This window comes from Erinaceus europaeus, chromosome 20 (genome assembly GCF_950295315.1).
Source record: "Erinaceus europaeus chromosome 20, mEriEur2.1, whole genome shotgun sequence".
NCBI classification, from domain to species: domain Eukaryota; kingdom Metazoa; phylum Chordata; class Mammalia; order Eulipotyphla; family Erinaceidae; genus Erinaceus; species Erinaceus europaeus.
In genome coordinates this window covers 23,486,294-23,511,320 of record NC_080181.1, presented here as the reverse complement: position 1 = coordinate 23,511,320, position 25,027 = coordinate 23,486,294, and the positions used below count along the sequence as shown (strand labels likewise).

At 42.6% G+C, this 25,027-nt stretch overlaps 1 protein-coding gene across 4 annotated transcripts in view; it reads left to right on the top strand.

Annotated features, from left to right (window-relative positions):
- Positions 1 to 25,027, top strand: part of DDX10 (DEAD-box helicase 10) — a 653,321-nt gene that overhangs the window by 341,073 nt on the left and 287,221 nt on the right. For all 4 annotated transcript variants that reach the window (XR_009546788.1, XR_009546786.1, XR_009546787.1 and 1 more), the window contains exon 19: positions 24,259 to 24,407. The gene's annotated coding sequence lies outside the window, so the exon portion shown is untranslated. The remainder of the gene's footprint in view (positions 1 to 24,258; positions 24,408 to 25,027) is intronic.

Sequence of the window (25,027 nt, the reverse complement as noted above, 5' to 3'; positions counted from 1 at the left end):
CTTTCTTCTTTCATGACTAGATTGCCACCCTTGGGTGCTTCCCTATGGAGATAGTCTGGACTCTAAATGTTTTTCTGTCTTCTCCATGCTCCCCTGGACCACTCTAAGATTTCTTAATAGAAAATTGGGGGCAGAGACTCATCTTTGAACAAGGCAAGGTAGACTTTGTTGATCTTTGTGTAGTCTTAGCCTATGCTTCCAAGGCAAAGGGGATGATATTTCTGAACTAATAGATGTGTTTTCCCTGCGAACTGAAGGTTAGTGGTAATGCTGACCAAAGCTGCTAAGTATCTGTTGGCTCACTTTATGATGAAATCATAGCTGGATACATAAACAGGTAGATGTTTACAAGCCTGCTTCAAAATATGACTCCATAGAGTAACATATAGAGGCATCTGATTGCTTTATTTTCAGGAAATAAGTAGTTATAGTTTACTTTTATCTGATCAGAATGTATAAGGTTACTGAGCATCTCCTTTACCTTTCCCGCTTTTTACTAAACCAGAGAAAATTCTGGTACATTTCCTAGGGTGCTTTCATGAGTGTAACCCCTGAGTAGAGTCATTTTTCCCCAGAGGAGTCCTGAGGAACAAGGTTCAACACTTGCTGCTGCCACTTCTAATCGAAAACACATCACGGAGCTAAATGTATTTATTTATTTGGCTTCAGTGTCTCTATAGGTCTCTTTGCACATGAGAGTTAATAGCCTGTGAAAACTCAAATTTAAAAACAAAATCATCTTCAGGTCACATAGAGGCAGAAAGAAGGCAAGAGTTCTAGCTGGCCTCTTTTTAAAGGACTTGATTCCTTTTCTCTTTTGTGTCTGTTTCTTCCCAACTTTTTATCCTTTCTTGAATCTAACTGCTTCTTGAACTGCAAATTTGCTCTGTTGCTTTTCAGTTTAGATTGAATTTTTATAGCAAGTCATAAACCCTTGAAAATAGGATTTATAATGGAAGCGCTGATCTAGGCCTAGCAAGTATGGTCAGAGAGGTGTTCAAATAATGCCAGAGAGTAATATTCTCTAAATCTAATACTCCATAGATTTTTTTCTTGCTGTGATTCATACCAATCCAGTTCTTTCTGTAACTTCTTCTTCAGTGTTGAGGCCTGTCTGTTCATGACTGGTAAAAATCAGATGCACTTTGGGCCAAATGTCTGGGTCACTAAGGTATCTGGCAGGACACAGTTCATTACAAAAGACATCTTTGGGGGGAGTAAGGTAGATTTAAGATAGAGCGAATGACTGTGAGTTCTGGAGCAAGAAGAGCCCAGTAAACAGACCTTGAAAGAAGGGAGTGTTTCAAGCAAGATGACAGGCTACCCTGATAGCCGAGTAAAATACAGTGATATGGGAGCAAGAAAGCATTCTTCTCCTCCTCCACTTCCTCCTTCTCCTTCACCTTATTCTTTGCCACCAGAGGTAATGCTGGTGCTCACTTCCTGTCTGATTCCACTGTTCGTTGCATCCCTGTCAGTCTGAGCTCAAATTCCATGGTCATGGCTACAAACATTCAAGGCTGCACTCATTTCAGGACTAGTCTTCCTTGAATAGCCTCCTTTCAGAGAGTGGAACAATTTCTACCACTGTTGTTCTACATTGAGGACAATGTAGAGGCCCACAAGAGGGTTTATGATATTGTTCCTGATGGAGATGACCAGTGATGGTGGAGAGAGGGATCTGCTAGAGGTCTAGGCCCCTCATATCTATGTGGGAATCCCAGGATTCTCTGATGGGCCCTGGATGATGGAGTGGTAGTGACCGAAGGACCTTCATTAAAGTGTGCCGGTCTCTTATCCAGCTTTTGTAGTCCTTACTTTATCTGACTAGGTTAGACTTAGATGATTGAGAGAAGTGAAATAGGAAGTAGGTATGGAAGGTATCTAGGTCTAAGTAGGAAATATTTGATTAAGTACGTTATGGCATTTTTTTTTTAAAGTCTACTTGCTTGCTGCACTTTTACTTTAAAGGACAGATAAAGAGAGGACTGCTCTCTTCCTCTTGGGACTTTAGCTGTGGCAGGGATAGTTGCCCAATTACTCCCTAAAATAACAGCTAAAAGAAGCAGCCTAAAAGGAACCTAAAAGCAAGAAGTTAGAGGATACTTCATGGCTTTGTAGCTATAACTGGAGGGGGAAAATACACTTGTATGGAGAAAATAAAAAATTCCACAGTTCTGATGGTATAAACACAACTACTAGGATATTTTTGATAATATCTTGATGTGATTCTTTTCTTTTTGGCCTTTCTGAGTTCATGACTTCCTTGCTTTCTAAGGTATCCATCTGCCTGCCGATGTGTTAAGAATGTTGTAGAAAGAAAGCTGAGAATACCAGGTAATTTTTAGCTTCTGGCACGTGGAATAGAATGTAGTGAGACAGAGGCCTGGAAGTCACACATTTAAGAGTGATAATGAATTTCCTAAGTAAGGCAGTTGGATGTAGTAGGTATAGGGGTGACTTTGAAAGCAAGTGAAGGCAGGACCACTGAAAAAAATCAGAAAAAATATACATAGATACAGATAGATAGTTATAGAATCAACCCATATCTGTGACTTTGGGGGAACTACTACAGTTCTTAATCGGGGTGGGGTGGAGGGTGGGACACAGAACTCTGGTGGCAGGAATTGTATGGAATTATACCCCTATTATCTTACAATTTTGTAAATCTATATTAAAAATCAGTAATAACAAATTTAAAAATAGTTTCCCAAGTTGGGGGCCAGGCAGTAGTGCACTGTGTTATGTGCACATAGTATGAAGTGTAAGCACTGGCACAAGGATCCTGGTTTGAGGCCCTGCTCCCCACATGCGGGGGGGGGGTCGCTTCACAAGCGGTAAAGCAGGTCAGTAGATGTCTCTCTTTCTCTAACCCTCCTCTTTTTATTGATTTAATAATGATCAATAAGTCTTTGGATAAGAGGGCTACAATTCCACACAATTCCCATCACCGGAGTTCTGCATTTCTCTACCCCCCAAAAGCTTTTCTATTCTTTATCCCTCTGGGGGTATGGACCCAGGATCATTATGGGGTGCAGAAGGAGGAAGATCTGGCTTCTTTGCTTCTCTGCTGGACTTGGGTGTTGACAGATCCTTCCATACTCCCAGCCTGTTTCTTTCTTTCCCTAGTTGGGCAGGGCTCTGGAGAAGTGGGACTCCAGGACTCATTGGTGAGGTCCTCTGCTCAGGGAAGTCAGGTTGGTATCATAGTAGCATCTGCAACTTGGTGGCTGAAAAGCATTCATATATAAAGGAGAAAAATTTGTTTAATAATCAGGAACCTAGAGGTAAGACTATATCAGATGAGATTTATGGGGTCTCCATTTTGGAAAAAGCTGTGAAGTCTATTTTAAGTATATTCCAAGGGTCCCGTGACTTTACTAACTTTTGCCTGAGTTCAACAGCTAACATGCAGGTGGGCTAAAAGTTAGAGTTGGAAATGAGACTAGAAAGCTGTATCAGGAAAGAGAGTAGCTCCAAAATATGGGAAAAGTATTTAACTACTGTTAACTGTAAACCCCTTCAATCTGACCTGGGACCCATATTGAGCACAGGAGCCTGTGTAAACTCTGCATCCCTGTAGGTCTGAGCTTCCTTTCTGTGGTCATAGCTAGGAACATTCTAGGCTGCACTCATTTCAGGATCTGTGTTCTTGGAGTGGCAGAGTATGTTGACCCAGCCTTTCTTTGGGGAGTGGGGCAGTCCCTACCATTGTTGTTTCATATTGAGGGCAAGGTCCTGTAGAGGCCCACAAGTGGGTCCATGATGCTGTTCCTGATGGCGATGACCAGTGATGGTGGAGAGAGGGATCTGTTAGAGGTCTAGGCCTATCATATCTATGTGGTAATCCTAGAATTCCATGACTAGTGCCCTGGATGATGGGGTGGCCTGGTAGTGACCAAAAGAACCATCATTAAAGTATGTTGGTCTCTTGCCCTTATCCAGCTTTTGTAGTCCTTACTTTATCTGACAAGGTTACCCTTAGAGTAATTGAAGAAAGTGAAATGGAAGTAGGTGAGGAAGGCGTTAGCACTGGGGCTTGGTGCCAGCACTATGAATCTACTGCTCCTGTGGCCACTTTGTTTTCTTTTTCGATTGTATTGGATAGGACAGACAGAAATTGGGAGGGGAAGGGGAAATAGAGTGGGGAGAGGATGATGGATACCTGCAGACCTGCCTCACCCCTTGTGAGGGGACCCCCCCATAGGTGAGGGGCCGGGGTCTTGAACCAGGATCCTTGCGCTGGTCCTTGTGCTTTGGTACTATGTGCACTTAACCTGGTGCACTAAGGCCCAGCCTCCTTCTCTCCCCCTTTCTATCTTCCCCTCCCCTCTCAATTTTTCTCTGTTGTATCCAAAAAATTAAAAAAAAGGAAAGGAAAAATTAGCCTCCAGGAGCAGTGGAGTCATAGTGCCAGCACTGAGCACAACTGATAACCCTAGAGGCAAAAGAAAAAAAAAAGTATTTCCCAAGTTAATTTAGGTTGTGCCTAACCTGATAGCCTTTCTATCATAGACTACACCTGGCATATATAGAGGGAAAAAAATCTATTCAAGAGAAGATTCTGATCATAGAATTCTTTCAATAAGTAGGGGAAAATCATATTGTGTTACTGAGATTTGACTGTAAGGTTGGAGAATGACTAATAGTACCTATTAGTTATCAAAGAGTCATCCCTGGACCAGCAAGAATTAGCATCATCTGGGAATTTATTAGAAATGCAAACTTCCCCATCCCTACTTCCTACTTACTGAGCAAAAACTCTATGACTGGGACTCAGTAATCTATTTTATTTAAAAAAAAAGTTTCATTTTATTTTTTATTTTGGTTAGAAACAAAGAGAAGTTGAGAGGGGAGTGAGGAGAGAGAGTGACGTCTGCAGCACTGCCCCACCACTTGTGCACATCTGCAGCACTTGAAGCCTCCACCCTGCAAATGGAGACCAGGGCCGTGAACCTGATTCCGTGTGCATGGTAACATCAGTGCTCTACCAGGTGAGCCACTGCCAGGATCCTAGTAATTTATTTATTTTCCTTCAGGGTTATCGCTGGGGCTTGGAGCCTGCACTATGAATCCTTTGCTCCTGGAGGCTATTCCCCCATTTTTGTTGCCCTTGTTTCCCTTGCGGTTTTTATTGTTGTTGTGAGATAGGATAGGGAGAAATTGAGAGAAGAGGGGAAGATATAGAGGGGGAGAGAAAGCTAGACACCTGCAGATCTGCTTCACCGCCTGTGAAGCGACCCTCTGCAGATGGCGAGCTGGGGCTCGAATTGGGATCCTTGTGCTGGTCCTTGCGCTTGGTGCCATGTGCACTTAATGTGCTGCGCTACCACCCAGCCCCTGTAATTTCTTTCTTTTTCTCTTTTCTTTCTTTCTTCCTCCTCTTTCTTTCTTTTGTTCTTTCTTTCTTTTTTTTTTTTTTTCTTTTTTTGCCTCCAGGGTTATTGCTGGATTTGGTGTCTGCATTATGAATCCACTGCTCCTGGAAGCTATTTTTTTCTCTTCTGTTGCCCTTGTTGTTTTATTGTTGTTATAGTTATTATTGTTGTTGTCACTGATGTCGTCGTTGTTGGATAGGACAGAGACAAATGGAGAGAGGAGGGGAAGACAGAGAGGAGGAGAGAAAGACAGACACCACCAGATCTCCATATCCCATCCCCTCTCCTGATAACTTTCCTATTCTTTAACCCTCTGGGAGTGTGGACCCAAGGTCATTGTGGGATGCAGAAGGTTGAAGGTCTGGCTTCTGTAATTGCTTCCCCGCTGAACATGGGTGTTGACTGGTCTATCCGTACTCCCAGCCTGCCTCTCTCTTTCCCTAGTAGGTAGCTGAGCTCCAGAACACATTGGTGGGGTAATACATGATCTTTTTACTTGTGTTAGTTTGAATGGAGTTTGTATTACTTGCAGTGGAACATATGCCTTTCAGATTCAATAGTGCAAAATGACACTTATCTTTCTCTAGTCTGATTCTGCAATTTATTCTGTTTCTACTAGTGTACTACCATTGTATATTCCTTTATCAGGCCAGAAAATCCTGAGTCTCATGGCTGACTCTTTCATCTTCCTACCCCCATCCCTTTTTCTCTCTCTCTCTTTTCTGTGTAGTGCTGGGGGATGAACCCAGAATCTCATTTGTTTAAGATAACCACCACCGAGTAACCTCTTCAGCTCAATCTTTTTATCCTTGGTTTATTTTAAAAGAGAGAGAGAGAAGAGAGACACCACAATATCACTCCACCTAGTGCTTTTTTCGCCTGATGCTGTTCATAGTATGCCCATGTGGTATCAGGGCTTAAACGCAAGGCCTCAAGCATGGCTAGTCTGTGCTCTGCTTAATGAGCTGCCTTCCCTCCTCTTTATCTTGAATCTGGTCACTTGGTTTGACTCTGCAGTTATCTCTTCCTTGAATTATTGCAGTGGTTTCCCAACCAGTGTCTGTTCCGTTCCATCAGTCTTGACTCATTCATTCTACCCCCAGAAGGGCAACAAGTCATCTTTCTTTTTTAAAAATATTTATTTATTTTATTTGATAAGGCAGAGAAACTTAGAGGGGAAGGGAGATAGAGAAGGAGAGAGAAATCTTTAGTACCATTCCACTGCTCATGAAGCAGCCTTGCTGTCAGTGGAGACTGAAGCTTGAACTTAAGTCCTTTTGCATAGTAATGTGTACACACAACCTGATGCACCACTGTCCAGCCTAAGAGTCAACTTCTCAAGGTCAAGTTTTGCCAGGTGACTTGCTGACCTCTTCCCAGACATTTGGCATTGTGAATTTCTCTGTGGCTTTTATTTTGTCACCAAGGTTATCAACTGGGGAATCAGTGCTTGCACAACTCTACTATTCCCAGGAGGCATTTATTTTCTTTCCCATAGCTCCCCAGATAGATGGTGAGAAACAGAGAGAGATAAGGAGACACAGAGAAGGAAAGACACCCCAGCACCACCCCACTGCTTATGAAGCTCCCCTCCCCCCCAGGTGCTCTTATGTGGTAGACTGGGACTTGAATCCAGGTCCTAGTGCATGATAACATGTGCTCTACCAGCTGAGCCATCTCCCAGCTGCAGGAGGCTTTATTAGACACGTGTTTTCCTATGAGATGTGACTGCAGGCCTTTACTCATGAAATGTTTCTGAAAATAATGTTTAAATACAATCTGGGAAACAATATTATCGAAGAATGATAAGGACTGAAGTTACAAATTCTTGCCTCCACTATTAAAAGACTCTTGTTTGACTCTCCTAATATATGGCATTTTAATAGCGATAATAATATCTGAGACAGTAACTGAATTCTTTCTATAGGATAGGCAATACTAAGTATTTTACATGCATTATCTTAATGTAACATCCCAAACAGTCTTTGAGAGTGCTACTATTATCTGCATTTTATAGGCAAGCGGTAGAAGTTTAGGTTAATGTGCTTGAACTGAAACAAGTAGTAGATGGGAGAACTGGGACTTGGAACTAGGATTTCTTGATTCAGAAGTTTAACTACTAGTGAATATTTTCCCAAATCATGCTCCACACAGTCCTGGGCTTCTACAGAACTGCCTCAGAAGCATCTGTGAAGGAAGAAATGGGGAGACGTTCTCAAGGGGGAGACCAGCTCTGTGAAATTGTAGGTCTCTTGAGAGTCACGCCAACCAGAACATCTGTATCTTGATCTCTTAGATGTTTGGGTGTGGGAGGGGTTACAGAAAATGTTTCTTATACAAGTGTCTGAAAGATGTTGGAAAATATTGCACTACTTGATGCTGATGTTCAAGGGAAATTTTCTCTGCCAAGACTCTTGTCCTGTTTTTCTGCTTCTTGAGGCTGCATTTCCACGAAGACACTAAAGGAGTACTTGACTGACATGTAAACTTAGCTCTTGCAACTAGCAGCATTGGCAATTCCTGCTTATAAAGTCATAGTATGAGGGGGCTGGGCAGTAGTGCAGTGGGTTAAGTGTACATGGTGCAAAGTGCAAGGACCAGTCCAAGGGTCCCAGTTCGAGCCTCCAGCTCCCCACCTGTAGGGGGGTTGCTTCACAAGCAGTGAAGCAGGTCTGCAAGTGTCTTTCTCTCCCCCTCTCTGCCTTCCCTTCTTCTCTAGACTTCTCTCTCTGTCCTGTCCAACAATAATGACAGCAATAACAATAATAACAACAAGGGCAACTAGAATGGGGAAAATGGCCTCCAGGAGCAGTGGATTTGTAGTGCAGGCACGAGCCCCAGCGATAACCCTGGAGACAAAACAAACAAACAAATGAAGTCCTAGCTTGTGAGCCAGGCAATGGCACACCCGGTTAAGTACACATATTAAAATCATTGTTTTGGGAGTGCGCTGCAGGTTAAGTGCACCGGGCGTAAAGCACAAGGATTGGCAAGGATCCCAGTTTGAGCCCCGGGCTCCCCACTTGCAGGGAAGTCGCTTCACAGGTGGTGAAGCAGGTCTGCAGGTGTCTATCTTTCTCTTCCCCTCTCTGTCTTCCCCTCCCCTCTTCATTTTTCTCTGCCCTATCTAACAACAACGACATCAATAACAACAACATAATAACTACAATAACAACGAAAAACAACAAGGGCAACAAAAGGGAAAATAAATAAATATAAAATCATAGTTTGTACTAAGTTTTCTTCACTGTCTTTTGAATTACAAAATACCCCAGCTGAGCCTCCTACTTCTTACCTCAGATATTAGATTTAGCAAATCATAGTTTATTGAGAACAAAGCTGGGGGAGGCATCTGAGGGAAACTACTGGTCTGAGGAACTGGAGAGCTGAAAGGAAAACAAAGTGAAACAAAGAAAGGGAATCCAAACTGAATAGGAGAGTATTCAAACAGAAGGTTCCTTAAGCACCTCAACAAAATCAGCTGCGAATTTGATTTAGCGTGAAATCCCTTTCATCTCAGATGTCTCTCCTCAAGCTGCAGACTGGCTGGCACAGATCTCTGCTGTCTGGCACAGTTCCTTTCCTTCCTGTCCTTGTTATCTGCACTTAGACACCATCTTGTTTCCTGCCACTCAGGAACAGGCTGCCTAAATATATTTATGTGCTGGCTTCAACACTTTCCCTCCCTGATGTAAACCTCCTGTACTTCTGGGGATTCAATTTTGGTTTTCTGTCTGGAGGCTGAACTCAAGCCAGACTTGTTTCCCTTGTCATGACGGGTAATACTATTGGGCTTTAGTGAAGACTCATGTTCCTAGCTTAGGCCATCCTGATAATTACGTAAGTTTCGAGGGATCTGTTCTTTGGTAATAAGCATTTCAACCTTAGCCTTCAGGAAGCTGTTCTGATTCATTATTGCTTAACTGGCTGTTGAAGTAGTGTATGCTCCTAAGTTCAATTTGGCTGAAGGAGTTAGCTGCACAGATCACTTCAATGTGGCATAAACTGCATAGTGGATTAAAATTTCAGGAAGAGGGGCCAAGGAGATGGCTCAGCAGGTAGAGACTATGCCTTCTCATGTGCAAAACCCTGGATTTGATGCTGGGCACCACATGGGAGTGCCATGGATAGCAGCAAGTGAACTCCATGGATGATGAAACAGTTCTTTGATGCCTATTCTTGTCTCTAAAAATAAGCTAAAAATTGTGCAGGGGGAGGTTGCATTGCATATGTGTGAGGAGGACCTGAGTTTATTCCCCAGCACTGATGGGGAAAAATTCAGAAGAATATTGTACTAGGCTATCTCTTAGATATTTTGACCTATTTCTTTTGTAACTTTTTCTTTCCAGAACACTGCTCAGTTCTGTTTTATGATAGTGTTAGAGATTGAACCTGGGAGCTCAGATCCTCACGCTTAAAATCTATCTGCATAATCATTATGTTATCTTCCCAGCTTAGGTAACTCTTTTGATATGTACATTGAAAACCATGTAGAAATGGGGCTGGACAGTGACACGTCTGGTTGAGCGCACCCATTACAGTGTTCAAGGACCTGGGTTCAAGTCCCCAGTCCCCACTTATGGGGGTGGGGGGAGCTTCACACGTAGTGAAGCAGTGCTTCTGGTATCTCTTTCTCTTTCTCCCTCTCCATCTCCTCCTTCCCTCTCTATTTTTTTCTCTGTCTCTATCCAACAGATAATAGAAATGTTTTAAAAATCATCTAGAAGGATCACCATTAATACCCTTCATCTCATGGGTCATAGTATAGGAACATAAAGTATAGATGCAAGTTAGACTCTGAATAGGCAAGGGAAGGATCTGGAGATTTGATGGTCAGACAACACCTGCTCTTATAACTGTGTCTGGAGTTTCAGTGCTGTGATGTATTAGCTACTTGGATATGCTATAGTGATAAAAATGCTAATAGTAAAAAATGCTTATTATTAATTATGTCCTGTTCATTTAAAACTTCTCAAAAAGCCCTGTGGGGATCCCAGGACCAAGTATTTCTGATGGGCTGTGGTAAAATCTATAATCTTGGTGCCTTTCTTGGTTAAAATAAAATGGAAGAATGTCAGACACCCAGTGCCCTGAAACAAAATTAATCAAGTTTAGCACCTCTTTCCCTCAGGGCTTCCTAGATTCTGATTCTTAGCCTTTTAAAAGTTACTGCAAAGATCAGAAGGAATACAAATGGTCGTGTTAAAACCCGTGGAAGAGTATTAATTTAAATTATGATAATATGACCTATTAAAGAGATATACTCAGATCTCCCACTAGACAAGGCTAAAAATAATCAATTTTTGTTAATCTTTTGGGAAGGGAATGGGAGATACTTACTAGTGATCAGAAATTAAAAAGAAGTGAAACTGGCTGCAACGTGTTACCTTTCTCTCTAATGGTAGTAGTTTTACCATTTTTTTTTTCAGTCTTGCTACCTATCTTTGTTTAAGTGTTTGCCGTTGCATAGTTTATGATTGAAAGCATCACAGATTTAGAGAAATGCCAAATAGATTTCTGCCCACATCAGGGGAAGGTACATAATTTGATACAGATGTTCATGGCTGTAAAGGAAAGTGCTTATAAAATCAGTTGAATCTCTGCCTATCAGAATTAATCATTAAAGCTAGATAAATACTTCATATGAGAACAGTTCTGGTCTACACCCAAGCTATCCTTTTGCCTACACTATCAATGTCAAAGGAACACAGCCCCCATCAGAACTTTCCTTCTTGCTTTTAATTTCAGTAGCAGACAAAATTAGGATGTTCTCATTGGGGGAACTCATAATCAGGCTTAGAGTAACTCCATCTAGTATGCTGAATAGGGTTTGAAGCAAAAATAATTTTAAGGGAGTCGGGCTGTAGCACAGCGGGTTAAGCGCAGGTGGCGCTAAGCACAAGGACCTGCATAAGGATCCTGGTTCAAGCCCTGGCTCCCCACCTGCAGGGGTGTCGTTTCACAAGCGGTGAAACAGGTCTGCAGGTGTCTATCTTTCTCTCCCTCTCTCTGTCTTCTCCCTCCCCTCTCCATTTCTCTCTGTCCTATCCAACAACAATGACAACAATAATAACTACAACAATAAAACAACAAGGGCAACAAAAGGGAATAAATAAATAAATAAATAAAAATAATTTTAAAAATTGAGATGGGCATAAAAACTGGAGGAAGAACAAGTAAATGCATTATTCCAAAGTGCTAAGAGCACAAGATAATGTCTTAGAAATAATTTGTGACAGCATGTAAATATAGGAGTCTAAGTAAATCTAGGAGTAAATCTAGGAGTCTAAGTAGTTAGAGTATAAATGTAAAAATATTATGCTTCTAATCATTTTTTTCAGCTGAACTCCACTGAACCTATTTTTATTCAAAACAGTGTTTATGTGCTGGGGATACTGTGATAAATAAAGTGAAATTCATATTCTCATAGATTTTACAATCTTTTAGACAGTAGTTCCCTTTACTATATATAGTCAGTTTCCATAATATTTTTTGGATATTTTGTTTTATTTTAAATCCAGCATTTCTTTGTTTAAAATTATCCTGTATGTTCTGCTTAATATTATGTCAGTGTGTAAAAAATGGATTGACTAATTTTTGGCTTGGGAATATAGAAATAATGGTGAGCAAATAGAATGAAGAGATTGCACATGGAATAAAGGAACAAGAAGGCTAGAAGAAAAACACAAGATTATGGGATAATAATGGGCTGGCAGTGAGTGGCAGGAACTGGTAGCTGATACCAGGTGAGGAACCTAGAGTTGGTTGAGGCTTGACGCTAAAAAACCTATTAACAAATCCTGGAACCCTAATCAGGTATGGAAAGCTGGAAGAAAAACATAAATTCTGAATTAAAGTCAGGAGAGGGAGAGAGAGAGAGAGAGAGAGAGAGAGAGAAGAGAGTTAAATAAGCAAACAAAGGCTACAGAGGAAGGCCAGTTCTGGGAAAGCAACAAGAGATTTGTAGAAATTGAAAAAATAAAAAACGTCAAGGAGAGGTCAGAGATAGCTAGATTGATCAGACAGTATCTGGGGTGGGCTGAGCAGGTGAGAGACAAGCAACAAATACAGGATGAACTTATATATGGAGAGGCAGGACAATGACAATTGGAACTGACAAGTTTTTGTTTTTAAAAGATGAACTTTAACATATGTGTACACACATACTGCTTATATGAGAGAGATATGCATATATGTATACACACACACACACACACACACACACACACACACACACACACCTATGAGAAACAGGGAAAAGCCAGACCATCACTTTGGTACATGTGGCAGTGAGGGCTGAACCAGGACCTCAAACATGCTAGTCCAAGACTTTATTAGCTAAGCTATTTTCCTGGCCTGGGAACCAACAAGTTGTTCTTATGCAAACAGGATGATTGTGAACACATAAATCTGGAGCAAAGAATGAATATTAGAGAGTGGAAGGAAACTTGATAGTCTGGACATGGTCAGGAAGTTCAAGGGCCTCTTAAGAGGCATAGATAAGGGAGACTGTCCTGGGTTGGAAAATCTTGATTGAGTGCTAATAGGAAGTAGACAAACATAACAGTTTTATCTGGTAGAATATATGGAATCCCTGCACTGAGGGTAAGTCGTCCTTGCGAAGGAGCCAATTCCTGAGAAGTTCTCATGTTTGAGCACTGCTCTACTAAGGGGCAGCAAGCATAAATGAGATATCTCTGTTTCAGTCTCCACCTTTATGTTTGTCTGCCTGTCTATATATATATATCTATCCTTGTGTGTTTTGTTGTTGTTGTTGTTGTTGTTTGTTGGTTGGTTGTTTTCTGTGTGTGTGTTTTTTTTTTTACCCAGAGCACTGCTCAGCTCTGGCTTATAGTGGTGCTGGGTATTGGACCTGGGACTTTGGAACCTCAGACATGAAAATCTCTTTGCATTATGCTGTCTACCCCCCACCATCTATCTATCTATCTGTGCCAGGGCTTTGATTATGTACAATTTCATGCTGCTGAACCTACTTTTTTTTTTTTATAAAAAAGTCTTTTTAAAAAAATTTTTATTATTTTTTTAAATATTTATTTATTTATTCCCTTTTGTTGCCCTTGTTGTTTTATTGTTGTAGTTATTATTGTTGTTGTCGTTGCTGGATAGGACAGAGAGAAATGGAGAGAGGAGGGGAAGATAGAGAGGAGGAGAGAAAGATAGACACCTGCAGACCTGCTTCACTGCCTGTGAAGCGATTCCCCTGCAGGTGGGGAGCCGGGGTTCGAATCGGGATAATTATGCCGATCCTTGTGCTTTGCGCCACCTGCGCTTAACCCGCTGTGCTACAGCCCGACTCCCTGAACCTACTTTTTAATTCTTTTTACTTCAGACAGTGAAATAGAAATAAAGACAGTGAATTAATGAAGGAGAGACAGCCCAACACTGGAACCTCTCCTGGTGTTGTGGCACTCCTGTTGGTGCCAGGGTTTGAACTTTGAACCTACAGCATAGCATGTGTCCTACTAGGAAAGCTACCTTTTAGTCTCAGTTATGGATATGTGTGTGTGTTTAAAAATCAAATTAATTTTTTGCCACCAAGGTTATTGCTGGTTCTCATGCCTGCATGACCCTTCCACCAAGCCTAAAGGCCATTTCCCTCCCTTTTTTTTTGTTTAATAGAGGGTGAGAAAGAATGGAGGAGGGAGGAGAGAGATAGAGAAGAGAGACACCTGTAGCACTGCTGAAGTTTCCTTCGCAGGTGTGGACTGGAGGCTTGAACTTGGGTTAAATATAGGCTTTGCTACTTCTACTTTCTTCCTCTTCTCCACACAACAGAGAAACACAATACTTTAAAATATGAATGGGGCGGGGGATTGCAACTGGAAAATGTGCCTGTTTCACCAGTGCTGGACTCATGTTTAAGTCTTAACTCCCACTGCATTATAGGTGTCTTTTTCTTTCAGTCTGAAAAAAATCTGCTGGGGGCCACTGGGTGGTGGCGCACCTGGTTGAACGCACATATTACAATGCGTAAGGACCTGGGTTCGAGCCCTCGGTCCCCATCTGCATGGGAAAAGTTTTCAGAGTGGTGAAACAGTGCTGCAGGTGTCTCTCTGTCTCTCTCCCTCTCTATCACTCCCTTCCCTCTTGATTTCTGGCTGTTTCTATCCAATAAATAAAGATTAAAAAACATTTAAAAAAGTCTACTGGGAATGGTGTAAACTCAGCAACCACAAAAACCAAAACAAAACCATGAGTTAGGGGTGAAACTTCTGGAATGACGCTAAGAAGAGCTGGGTTGACTTTCCCCAGCAAAGCAACAGTCTAACTAATGAAAAGTGCTATATATATATATATATATGTCTCTGGAAAATTTCCTCACAGCACATTCACTCAAGAAATTCTACCAAAGTTTATTAAGAATAATTGAGTCTGGCCTTTGAACTTGAATCAGTTCCTTTCTCCCCCTCATCTCCCTTTAACAGAAGCTCTGATCTTCAAGCAGATATAATCTGGAAGGGGGCTTCCCCTTGCCCCAATTCCTAGTGCTACTGTTTCATTCCAGAGAGGCAGTGTCTCTGTCTACCCTCCAACCTCCCAGTCGGTGTCACAAAAGCCCTGCTCTGCTCAGAGAACTGGTGCCTTACCTCCTTCCACCTGGAAAAAGGTCTTTTGCTACTCGCAGGCCTAGTGAAGTGAAGAGGTTCTTCACAGGGAAAGAGGTGGGCTTGAAAGACCAGGTGCTCCACAACTCTCCCTGAGGGGACTGAATTTGGAATAGAATATGGAGATTTTCGGGTTTACATTTTGTTGAAAACAATAGTGAGCAATTGAGAAGGTCTGGTAGCCCTTTGGTACTAGTTGTCTCCACTCCCTTTCTTGGCCTCTTGGTTCCCTGTGTCTGACTCTCTCATCATTTGTGTCATGAAGCTACCTTTAGTAATCAATTCTCCAAAGCTTTCTCCAGCATACCTCCTGATTTCCCTAGGTGACTTTTTGTTTTTCATATTTATTTATTTATTTATTTATTCCTCTTTCATTGCCCTTGTTTTTTATTGTTGTCGTCGTTGTTGGATAGGACAGAGAGAAATGGAGAGAGGAGGGGAAGACAGAGAGAGAGAGAGAAAGATAGACACCTGCAGACCTGCCTCAGCACTTGTGAAGGGACTCCTCTGCAGGTGGGGAGCCAGGGGCTCTAACCGGGACCCTTATGGCAGTCCTTGCACTTTGTGCCACCTGTGCTTAACCTGCTTCACTACTGCCTGACTCCCACTAGATGACTCTTAAAACATATATTTAGCCACTCAGATCTTTTGGCTCTAAAGTTTCCCCAAATTACTATCCATCTAAAAATAGCTTTAGTTTCCATTTATGGGGCAAACAATTGATATTGTGACCTGTTTAGTAGGCAACTGAACCTTGCCTGTGTGAAAGGGTGAGGTGGCCTCTGAAACTTCATGTTTTTTCAAATTTCTGTGCTGCCCCAATCACAATTTGTTTGTCAAAAGATCAGAGACCTTGGTTATGTTAATGGAATGCAAATTCCTCCTAAAGTTTACTCATCCTAAAAGGCCGTCGGGAGCTAGAGTGATTAACAAGAAGAGAAAACTCAGAGGGCAAGGAGGAAGGTGAGCCAGCAGTGAAGGGAAGGTGTGTGGGGGGGAGAAGGCTGGTTGTTGGGGGAAGGGAACATCTTGGCAGTACTCTTAGCAACCTTACCTGGTCACTGCTTGGATAAGCCGAGCGAGGTGGTAACAGTGGAGCTTTTGTTGGCACTGATTCTTGCAAGGATGACAAAGCCAAGGACAGTGTGTTCCAGCTTCAGAGGGGAGGCAAGCTGTGCATTAGGAGGCAAATCTCTGACTTGCAAAGGTTGAATAAAATACTTCTTTAATAAGCTCACATTTGGCTAAATTTAGGGTGGTGAACACCATCGGGCCAAGAATATTCATTGGCCTTGGGCCTATAACATTTTCATTTGACAGGGAACTAGATGCATTTTCATTTCCTCCTAGTTTTTCTCTTGGTTCTCAGTACCTTTGTTTTTGAAGGTAAGAAGCTATGTGCTGAGAGTTGGGGGAAGGGGCCCAGTGGCTATGACTCAGGTTCCTGTGGATAATGGCAGTTAAAGATGACCTTATATTTGGGGGGTGGGGGTGGGTACATTTTCGGTGAGTGACTGGGTGTACATTGTGATCCCCCCCCCCCCCAGGGTGATCACTGGACTTTGGTGCCTGCACTGTGAATCCAGTTTTTCAATTTTTTGCATGGGACAGAGAGAAATTGAGAGAGTAGGGGAAGATAGAGAGGGAGAAAGATAGATACCTGCACACTTGCTTCACCACTTGTGAAGTGACATCCCCCCTTCCCACAGGTGGGGAGTCAAGGGCTGGAACCAGGATCCTTCTGCGGGTCCTTGTGCTTTGTTCTGTGTGCACTTAACCCGGTATGCTACCGCCTGCCCGCGACCCCACCCACATTGTGATGCTCTCATGTAATTTTTGCTCCATCACTCATCACTCTAGAGGGACCTTTCCTGACCTGCTTTTAATTTTGTCCTCTGAGTTTTATTTTCTTCCTTGAAGTTGTTTTCATATATTTGGCAACATGATGATGGTAACACTTATGTTCTTATTTGGCCTTAATAGAGTATACATAGGTACTTTGCAAGTGGTTCTTCCTTTCTCTCTTCCCCAAATGCTCCCCCCCCCCACCCCAAGCTCAGGCTTATGGTGGTTCTGGGGATTGAACCTGGGTCCACAGAGCCTCAGGCATTAAAGTCATTTGCATAACTATTATGCTGTCCCCATAAGGAGCAGCTGGTTTGGCCCTACTCTTTCCTCAGCCCCTGGTGTTTCCCATTCAGCAGTACCAGTCTTTTGTGCAGTCACATAGCCAACAAGTTGTGAACTCTGGGAGAGTATCCTGTTTTTATGCATGGGCACTTCTGCCTTGCTGTTACCAGGTTTCTTGGTTTGTCCCTTAGTAGACCTGAGTAGTTTTTTATTTCAGCTATTAATCTGGTTCAGATCGATTGATTTGCTCAGTAAATATTTATTGAGCACTTCTATATGCCAACAGTGTCTCAAGTTGTAGACTTAGTCTCTGTCCTCAAGGAACCCATATGAATGAAGAGAATTATCCTTTGGTTAGATATTTTAAAAGATACCTTATTATTTTTTCAGATACTATTCTGAGCTAGCCCTGTGTGGTATTTTTGTTGGTTAATGGGGTGGTATTTGTGTGCATTTATGCATGGAGAGTTACAAACTGTAGGGGAAGTTCTCGCTCAATTTTGTGGCTTGCTGATAAATGTGTCAGCGCTGTAGGGGAGACATTCCATAGGCTCAAGCAGTTTGAAGAGCAGAGAGTAACACCTTCAGCCTAACCAGCTCCAGTTATCCATCTCCACCTTAGTTATTCATGGTGGTCTCACTGACTTCTGCCTTAATTGATAGCTTAGCTCCATCTGAAACTGTCATATTCTCATTGCAAGGAATTGTTTGATAATTTTCAACAGTTCCTTTTCTGTATGTGGAAGGTTTGAAAGTCTGAGAGGTGGGATCCTCTTGATCTGGGGGTTGAATTAAATCTCACTATATTGCTGTATTTTGTTTAGATCACAAATACCTCAAGGTTACAATGGCAGCCTCACCTTGTGAAGGACTAATGCCCAGTGTATCACAGCATATAGTTGTGAGGATTCCCTAAGGGTCTTTATCTCTCCTGGGCAAACACTAGTCTAGCATGAAAGCCATGGATCGGGTAAAGAGGGCCCTGAGGTGAGATGACAAAGTAGATTGTCTCCCTCTAATGGCGTCTGGCCTAAATTATTGAGATGGAAAAGACTGGAAGGGCCAGATAGCAAGTCTCTCTCTTCAATCTCCACTCTTGCAGTTGCTTAGCAAATGACGAGCGGGAGGGTGAAAGATGGATGCAGCCTTGCTTCTCTGGGATCCATTTATTTAGTAGCAAGGATTCTCGAACTAGGTGTTTTTTCTCCTCTTCATTTTTCCTGACAGATTTTCTCTCCCTGTTATATTGTAAGATTGATTTCTATCTTCAAAATGTGTTCATGAGGATGAGGGTTTTTCAGCAGGAGCATTACAAATCATCTGGAGGCATCGGTAAGCTCTGGGAGAAGGAGGCTGCTCCTGCAAAGCTCATTTTTCACAGAGAGCACCACCTGCCCTCTTCCTGTGTTTCCAATTTTGGATTGTCCTTGTCTGTTTGAAGCTTGGGTATGTGAATTCCAGATGAGTTTATGCAGGCTTTTAAAATGCACATGGTTTGAGGAGAAGGAACAGTGACAGCTGATTGACACAGGACTGGTAAAGGAAGCCAGGCAGAACCCAAAGCCCTGATTCTGGATAAGCCCTCCATCTCTGTTGAGTGCTGCCTTGAGAGCAGTGAGACCATATTTCAAAGCTATTTCACAGGTGTAAGTTCATGGACTCCTCCCAGCATCTTGTGCAAGAGGCAGAGAAGGAAATATTATGTCCACAAGGCAGAAGTGGAAGCTGAGAGCTTGGATATTTTCTTGTGACTGAGCCTTGGCCTAAAACAGATTAGCTGCAGAGCCGGGAACAAATATATATATCCCCTATCTGCCCCTCCACTGCACCTGGAGGGACTAAGTCCTAGGGACATGTTCCTTAAGAATTTCTATCGTGGGTCGGGTGGTGGTGCAGTGGGTTGAGCGCATGTGGCGCAAAGCGCAGGGACCAGTGTGGGGGTCCCGGTTCGAGCCCCCGGCTCCCCACCTGCAGTGGAGTCGCTTCACGGGTGAAGCAGGTTGCAGGTGTCTATCTTTCTCTCCCCCTCTCTCTCTGTCTTCCCCTCCTCTCTCCATTTCTCTCTGTCCTATCCAACAACAAAGCAACGTCAACAATGGCAATAATAACTGCAACGAGGCTGCAACAACTAGGGCAACAAAAAGGGGGAGAAATGGCCTCCAGGAGCGGTGGATTCATGGTGCAGGCACCGAGCTCAGCAATAACCCTGGAGGGGAAAAAAAAAGAATTTATATTAAGGGGGCCGGGTGGTGATGCACTCAGTTCAGTTGAGTGTACATGTCACCATGCACAAGGACCTGGGTTCAAGCCCCTACTTCCCTACTACAGAGGGGAAGCTTCACAATTGGTAAAGGAGTGCTATAAATATCTGGTGCTTTCTCATCATTCTTGCCACTCTTTCTTTTTCTCCTGACAGTTGTTACTATACATTGCCTATGCAGTGAAGAAATTATTTTGCAAGTTAAATGCAGAGCAAATCATCAGAATACCAGTTTGTGGAGCACTGGTACATGTCTGGAGAGTTTAAACTTTTAAATTTACAGATGAGGAAACATACCCAAAGAAGCTTAGTGAATTGTCTCTGTTCACAGAGAGAGTAGCTACTGAGCCTGTTGGAGAACCCAGCTTTCCTTACCTTTGGCTCAGAGTCTTCTTCCTCTACAGTGTGGCCATGATACCTCCTGTTTTTCCTACAGCTATTAAAAAAAAAAAAACTAAACACACTATCTTGCATTTCTGAGACCCCCAAATGTGTCAGGTTTAATCTGTCACACTATTTTATGCCAGAGCTGAGGAATTGTTTCTCTTTCTTCCCCTCCCTTCTGTCCTATTCTCTCCCTCTCTCATAGTAAATAAATAAATAAATAAATCTTTTAAAGAAGGAGAGGAAAAACCATCTGAGTTAAGCTGGCAGAGGAAAGGACAAGTAGATACTCATTCCTTTTTTATTTTTATTTGTTTTTATATTTGATAGGAAAGAAATAAAGAGATGGGGAAGATAGAGAGACCTGCAGTACTACTTCACTGCCTGGGAAGCTTCTTTCCTGCAGGGGAGGACTGGAGGCTTGAACCCTAGTCCTTGCACATGGCAACATATACACTCAACCAAATGCACCACCATCTGACCCCAGTACTTCATTTCTAATGGTATGGGTGCACACTTCTCTCCTCTGTCTCTGACTCTCCTTCATCAGTCCTTCTGCTGTCAGAGGAGAGGCATTTCAAGTACAAGGCCTCTGATTGCTAATGCTTCTAGTCTCCCAAGAATAAAGGCTATCTATCGGCCATTAGCAAAAGCATTGCGTTGGTAGTTGGTTCCGGTAACTGTGGCCAGGAAATACCAGCTTGTGTTGCATCCCAGAGTTAATTTCTGGGCACAGAAAACCACAAACTTAAGGGCTTATGAGCTCCTGGAGACCCATGGTCATAGGCTGGTGCCCCTGGATATAATCCCAAGTTTGTAAGTGAGAGAACGTGAACAAACTTGACTTGTTAAAGTTGTATAGGGGAACATCAGAATCAAAGACCTTTGGATTTGAGATTTGGTTTGTGCTTTGTCCTTGGCACTGTCTGTCCTAGGTTTGTTGCAGGGTCTTGTGTAGAGATTTCCTCACTGGCTGAAGAACAGGGCTGTGCCAGGCATTCCCACAGCTTCACTGGCCTATGACAGATAAGGTCTGATGCTTCTGATCGTACGTGTTGTTACAATAATGCTGTTACTCTGGGATTGGGGGGAGTGTTGAGGTCCTGGAATAACATGATGGCAGAGGAGGACCTAGGTGGGAGGTTAGAGTCTTATGTGAAGGAAAACAGAAATGTTACACATGTACAAATGACTATATTTTACTGTCGACTATAAACCAAGAAAGGAAAGGAAAAAAGAAAAAGAAAAAAGAATAATGTTGTTAAGGGGTTGGGAAGTAACACACCCAGTTGAGTACATACTCAATGCTTACCATGCTCAATGTGGGTTCTAGCCTCCTGATCCCCACCTTCAGGGAGGAAACTTTACTAGCAGTGGAGCAGGGCTGGTTTCTATCTTTCTGCCTTTTTATTTTTAATTTTTTTATTGCCACTAGGGTTATTGCTGGGGCTTGGTGCTGCCACTACGAATCCATGGCTCCTGGTGGCCATTTCTCCTTTTCTTTTCTTTTCTTTCCTTTTCTTCTCTTTTTCTAATTTATACTAGATAGGACAGAAGGAAATTGAAAGAGGATGGGGAAATAGAGAGAGGGAGAGAAAGACACACACCTGTAGACCTGCTTTACAACTTGTGAAGCAGGCCTTCTGAAGGTGGAGAGCAGGGGCTAGAACCTGGGTGCTTATGCTTGGTAATATGTACACTTAGCCAGGTGTGCCACCGCTCAACCCCCTCTCTCTTTCTGTCTTCTTTACTTCCCACACCCCTCTCAGTTTCTCTCTATTTCTGTCAATAACAACAAACAGCAGCAGCAACAACAAAACAACAACAACAAAATAATAAAGGAGAAAGAAAAGAATAATAATTAAAAAATAAAATTGAATCATCAGAGACAGGAAACCTCTTCTAAGAACCTTAAATACTCACCCACCTACACTGAATCCTACAGTGGACAAGATACATGGATAAATGCTGGCAAGCTTGTGGAGTAGGTGGGCTGTGTTATAAAGGACGATTGAACTGAGGGAAGATCAGCAGGGAGTTTCAGCCAGCAAGGTCAGCAGGAGCATAAACATGAAGACTAGAAGGAGTGGATCTTACAGGGAAGCCACAAGCCTTTGGATTTTGCTGGAGAATAAAGTGCATTGAGGCAGGAGCTTGAAGCAGGCATGCAGGAAACATTTTCTGTCATGTGCCAGCTGAACTACTTGTTCTATTCCTGTTGCTATTTGAGGGACCCTAATGAAAGCTATATATATATAGCTTTCATTAGGGTCCCTCAAATATATATATATAGCTTCCAGGGTTATTGCTGGGGCTCATTGCCTGCACTACAAATCCACTTCTCCTTTTTTCCATTTTCATTGCCCTTGTTGCTGTTATTGTTGTCATTGTTGTTGTTGGATAGGACAGAGAGAAATGGAGAGAGGAGGGGAAGACAGAGAAGGAGAGAGAAAGATGGACACCTGTAGACCTGCTTCACCGCTTGTGAAGCGACCCACCTGCAGGTAGGGAGCCACTCCTAACGCTTCGCGCCATGTGTGCTTAACCCACTTCGCTACTGCCTGGCCCCCAAAAGCTATTTTTGATTATCTATGTTAATGGATGAGTACCAAGTCACATAAATCTGGTTAGGGCAAGTGACCAGGAAAATGTGCAAGGTGAAAGCTTAGGTTTCCCTTCCTTTTAGAAGAGGATCTATTTGAAGGATGGGAGGGTCTGCCTGCAGCCTTTTCTCTGCTTCCTCAATTCTGTCCTGGGACCTCTCTGCCTCTGTCCCTCTAACCGACTAAGCCAGGAAATGGGTGGGAAGAGATTGGGATCTGAGAGGTACTGGGCTGGGAAGAGGGTTGTGACTTGCCTCTTAGTTTTGAATGATGTAAACTCAGATATGTCACATCACCTCCGTTTGTAAAAATAAAGGGATTAATTAATGCTCTGAAATCCTGATGGGGAGCTTTGAATGACCCTGGCTCCTGAGATGACACCAACTTTGCTTTTCTTAATTTGTGTATTTAATCCATGAAAAGCTAAAAGTGTAATATGTACATATATGTTATATATATACCTAAAGTCATAGTAATGCATATTGTATATTTATATATTTAAAATTGCATGTGTTATGCATACAGACATGCATATTTCAGGATACTAGTGCACTAGTACTTTCTTAGATCATATTTTAAAGTCATCTTTGGATTATGGATATTATGCTGCATCATTTCAGATGACATAAGCAAACTTTGGGAAAAGTTAGTATAAAAACTACCCCCTCCATCCCACTTAAAAATTTTTTTTAGTTATCTTTTTTTTTTTGCCTCCAGGGTTATCTCTGGGCTCAGTGCTTGCACTATGAATCCACTGCTCCTGGAGGCTATTTTTTTCCTTTTGTTGTCCTTGTTGTTTATAGTTGTTGTTATTATTATTGTTGTCATTGCTGTCAGTCAGGACAGAGAGAAATGGAGGAGGGGAAGACAGAGAGGAGGAGAGAAAGATAGACACCTGCAGACCTGCTTCACTGCTTGTGAAGTGACTGCTCTGCAGGTGGGTAGCTGAGGCTCGAACCAGGATCCTTGTGTGGGTCCTTGCACTTAATGCCATGTGCATTCAACCCTCCGCACTACCACCTGCTGCCCCCTCAATTATCTTTATTTATTGGATAGAGACAGCCAGAAATCAAGAGAGGGAGAATTGAAAGAGGGAGGGAGAGAGAAAGAAAGAGACGTGCATTACTGTTTCACCACTTGCAAAACTTTCCCCCTGCAGGTAGGGACCAGGGGCTCGAACCTGGTTTTTTTAATAGTACAGTCTAATTGGGGTCTATATTAACTATGTCTTCTGGGCATACATAGTAGGAAAGGGAGCACCTTTTACAAGGAAATGGGTTAGTAGAAATAGAACTTGCCTTACAGACGACCTCACCAATGTGAACCCCACCTCTCCAGAACCCTACCAAACTAGGGAAAAATAGAAACAGGCTGGGTGGGGGTATGGCTCGACCTGCCAACACCCATGTCCAGCAGAGAAGCAATTACAGACTAGACCTTCCACTTCTTCACCCCATAAAGATCTTAGGTCCATACTCCCAGAGGGATAAAGAATAGGGAAGTAGGGGCCAGGTGGTGGCACGCTGGGTTAAGCGCACATAGTAAGAATAGGGAAACTTCCAGTGGAGGGAATGGGATACAGAACTCTGGTGGTGGAAATTATATGGAATTATACCCCTCTTATCCTACAATCTTGTCAATCATTATTAAATTATCATTAAATAATCATTATTATTAAATCAATAATAATGATGATGATGATGGTGAACTTGCCCTAAAGACACTCCTAGTGCCAAGTGAGCTTTGCCTCTTAGAGGTTTTTTGGGGGGGTCATTTCCTATTTTAATAATCCCGCAGCTGCTGTTTATTAGGCATTGTGCTGCTGTATGCATAATCTCTAACTTTTTGTTGGTTTATTTTGTTTTTGTCGTTACCAGGGCTTCACCACTCTGGGATGATGTTTTCGTGTAGACACAGGGAGACACAGAAAGAGAAAGACACCATGGCATTGAAGAACATTCCTGAGTGTGCTGGGGCTTGGCCTTGAACCTGTGTCAGACATATTACAAAGCGGGTACCCTCCCAGGTGAGCTGTCTCACTGACCCCATGGTTTATAACTTTTACTCAACTTTGCAACATAGGTTATTTCTCAGCTTCTTATAGGTGAGGGAACTGACTGAGAGGTTTGGCAATGTGACTATGGATTCCTACATGGGGATTTGGAGAGTAAGTTAAATGTCAGAAAAAATGTTTCTCTTCTTGGTTACCTTGCCTCTCAACATGAGAAGCCGGAGTGTGTGTTGTTCCCAGAGGCCACTTTCCCCCTTAGTTTCCTCTTTCCATCTTATTTGTTTACTCATTTATTTATGTTAGATAGAAATAGAGAGAGAAATTGAGAGGGGAGAGGAGATAGCAGGGAGACACCTGCAGTACTGTGTTACCACTCATGAAGGTTCCCTTCTGCAGGTGTAGATTGGGGGCTTGAACCCAGGTCCTTGTGCATGTTAACACACACACTTAACCACGTGCTCAGCCCCCTCCCCCTCCCTCTTTATGTTTTGGTAGAGAAAGAGGAGAGACATGTGTAGCACTCTACCACCACTTGTGAAGCTTGTACATGGTAATGTGTGCACTCTACTGGACAAGCCACCACTTGACCCTTGTCTTTTTCTATCTGAAAACATTTGGCCAGAGTGGTGACATTC